Consider the following 3,427-nt stretch of genomic DNA (forward strand, 5'->3'; position numbering starts at 1 on the left):
GCATGGTCTAACCTGCTGTCAAGAGTTTCCACTTTTTTAAAATTTCTTTTCCTTCTAATTGGACAGCTTTGATGGCTTCAAATGCTTTATTGAAGCTTTGTTTTAGATCTTGTATAAACTTCTTTACTTCCTTAATTTGGTGTTCAGTGTTTATTCTCAAGTCAGTTAGTTGTTTGGTTATGGTTTGCTTAGATTCCCATTTCTTCTGTTGGGTTCCATTCAGCATTCCCTTTGTGGTCTCCCTGACTTCCTTCAGCTCTTTGTTAATGGATTCCAAGAATACCTTTTGTGATCATTATGTATCCTCATCCTGCTCTCTCAATTCCTGTATTACTCTTTGCTTAGCTTCCTCACGTTCACGCCATTCCTGTAGTTCTCTTTGAGTGTTCTCAACCTGCTCATGCCATTCCTGCCTTTCTCTTTGAGTATTCTCAAGCTGTTCACGCAATTCCTGTATCAGTTTTTGAGTAGCTTCCTCACGCTCAGGATATTCCTTTATAAACCTTTGGTTTGCCTCCTCTCTCTCCCTATCATGCTCATACACAGTCCTTTGTAAGTTTTCAATCTTTTCCTGTATTGACCTTTTGTTTGGCTCCATTGATCTTTTGTTTGCTTCCTTCTCTCCCTATCATGCTCATACAGATTCCTTTGTATGTTTTCAATCTTTTCATTTATCATGTTTGCCAGCAGTGTTTGTAGAGCTATTTGGGAACTCTCCTCTGGATTATTCATTATCTGTTCTGTCCCCTGGTTATCATGAGTGGGAGTTGAGATACCCGGACTTGACATTTTTCTTTTGTTTTTTCCGGCTTACTCTGCCTATTTGGGATGAAAATAACACCAGTTTTTTGCTTGAACACTATCTTAAGGCAAGCATCAACCAAAGTCTATATTTGCACAGTCAATAGTCTGCAGATACAATATAGTTCAATAGAACATCTATTCAACGTCAAACAACTATATATTAATGGGCTACAAACTGCAAATCCGAATTTGGCAAACCAGAAATTATTAGGTTGAGGGAGAGATGTGGGTAAAAAATAGGAATAGAGAGATGTGGGAAGGCACAGGGAGATTTAACTTAACTAAGTCTTAATCTCAAAGCAGGAAATAGGTTGGATAGGATGAAAGTAGAGAGAGAAAAAAAGAAAAGAGAAAGGGGGAAAAAGAGACCAGAAAAAATAGAAAAGTAAAAATTAAAAATATTATGCAGAATCAAAAACGAAATATTCAGAGAATATCGTGCATATAATGCAGAAGGGGTGGTATATAAAGGAGATGTGAAAAACTTAAAAATAAAAATACTTAAAATATTACATGGGTATAAATAGGTAGTAATGCTATTAAGGAATTTAAGTCTAAGAGGTTTTGAACTGAGTAATAAATTTGTGGATTAAGTGTGTACACATGGAGTATAAGGTCTAATAATCGACTATGTGTATATCTGAGAATGTGCACAAAAACAATTAAGTCACATAAAAAGAACAAAAGAGAAGTAAAGGTGAAAAGAATAAGAAAGAAAGAATAAAGATCAGAAGTTCAATAGAGCAAAATAAAAAACAAAAATTTTAAGAAAAAAAGAAGAAGAAGGCACACACACATATACCACTGAAATAAAAATTATAAGAGGGGAAAATAGTTACTAGGAACCTTTCTTTTCAAAAAAGGTAAAAATTAAAAAAAAAAAACGTTTTAGAAAAAAATTCTTTTAATAAAATGTACAAAAAAAATAGTTCTTTAATTTTTTTGGAAGTGGTGGGAAAAATCCTGTATCTCCCTTGTGTCTGTAACCAGCCTCTTGTTGGAGTCTCTGGTCTGCTTGTGGTGTTTGATTTTCCTATGACTTGGTTGGTTTCTTAAATCAGTTTGTTTGAACAGGCAGAAAACTGCTCCACTTTACCCAGGATTTTGTGATCCTCCTCTCAGGTTAGTTCAATGGGAGGGAGATCTGTTTTGATTAACACAAAAGAGGGAGATGGCTTTTTCCTCAAGTTTCGAGATGCTGTGATGAGGCTAGGTTCTGGGTAGAGTTGAGGCCTTTCAGCAAGCAGTAGCTTTTCCCAGGAGGTAGCTTGTGAGAAACTCAGAGAGCCCAGCCTGGAGCCACTCTCCAGGTTTATGTTTACTGAATTTCAATTGATTGTCAAGGCTGCTAAAGGGAGGGGCAGACTCTGGCTCTGATTACCCAGTGAAGACAGCCACTCTTGGGGCTTGCACCTGAGCTGGGTGATTTTTCCCTGGGTAGAGCTCTCTGGCAGGTCAGTTTAGGTTCTTGTGACCTGCTAAATGACTCTAGTTTTCTTCCAAGGCCTTAGTTGGAGCTAGCAGCTCCACCGAGCTTTGTCAGTATCCAAGATGGAGATGTCCGGTAGTTGGGGGGGAGGGGTGGCCTTCTCTCCTCTGCTCTCTGAGAAGGAGTGAGGACATTTGGCTTCTACTCCCGCCGAGTCTTGGTTCCTGGGTCGTCTCTGGTCTGCGAACTGCAAGATGAAGATGTCTGCTCCTTGTCAGTTCTTGCTGGTGTTGAGTAGAATCTGCTTGTCCACCGTGTCTGGCTCCTTTGTCCTGCATTCTCTGTGTTACAGGATGGCGGCTATGGCCAACGCTGCTACCGAGGCTGCTGGCAAGTGCTCAGATCTGTCTCCTTGCTTGGATTTTCCCTCTCTGTCCTAACTCTGTGTATAGTGATGGCACACTTGGTGTGATTCTCTGGCTTAGGACTGTTCACTGGAACTCTAAAACTGCTTTCTATGCGAGAGCTTGTTTAGCCTACAGCTTCTCCTCCACCATCTTTCGGGAACTCCCTATGACCATGGTTTAAATTTTATTTCTTTGGGATAAAATGACAATGTTATCTAATTTCAAGTTTAATAAAGTTTATGCTATGTAAGGGCCTTTCTAAGGTGAAGATTTAATATACTGATGTCAAACTAACCTTTAATTCTATGAATTACATGTATTGTTACACTTGTATTTTTGTAATCAACTTTTTAATAACTGTTTTTCATTTCTTGCATTTGAAGTATGAAAAATATGGAATACTTCACAAATTTTCATACCATCCTTGTGCAAGTACCATTTTAATCTCTGTATTGTTGTAATTTGGGTAGACCTGCTGCTGAAGCATGTAGTATCCTCTAAATTTAAGTATGTAATGATACAATATTTATACAGGCATATATCCATGGTTGCCTATTTGTAACAAGGAACCCTTATTGTTCCTAAAAATGCTATTGATCTTATTTCTCTAAAATTCTGTGCATAGTGGAAAAAACTTATATTGTACGGTCGATTGTTCACATTTGCAATTTTTGTCTATAACTATTTTGTCATTTTCATTTTAAATTTGATCATACTTTGAAACCTTTACAGCTAAGTCCAAAGGTGATGGCTTTTCAAGTACTTATTTATCAACTGAGTTAGCTTT

General features: G+C 37.7%; 1 pseudogene; it reads right to left on the reverse strand.

Annotated features, from left to right (window-relative positions):
• Positions 1-3,027: 3,027 nt before the first annotated feature.
• Positions 3,028-3,127, reverse strand: LOC122101077 (annotated as a pseudogene).
• Positions 3,128-3,427: the final 300 nt, after the last annotated feature.

The sequence above is a fragment of the Dipodomys spectabilis genome, unplaced genomic scaffold (assembly GCF_019054845.1).
Source record: "Dipodomys spectabilis isolate Male_0828 unplaced genomic scaffold, ASM1905484v1 ptg000623l, whole genome shotgun sequence".
NCBI lineage: Eukaryota > Metazoa > Chordata > Mammalia > Rodentia > Heteromyidae > Dipodomys > Dipodomys spectabilis.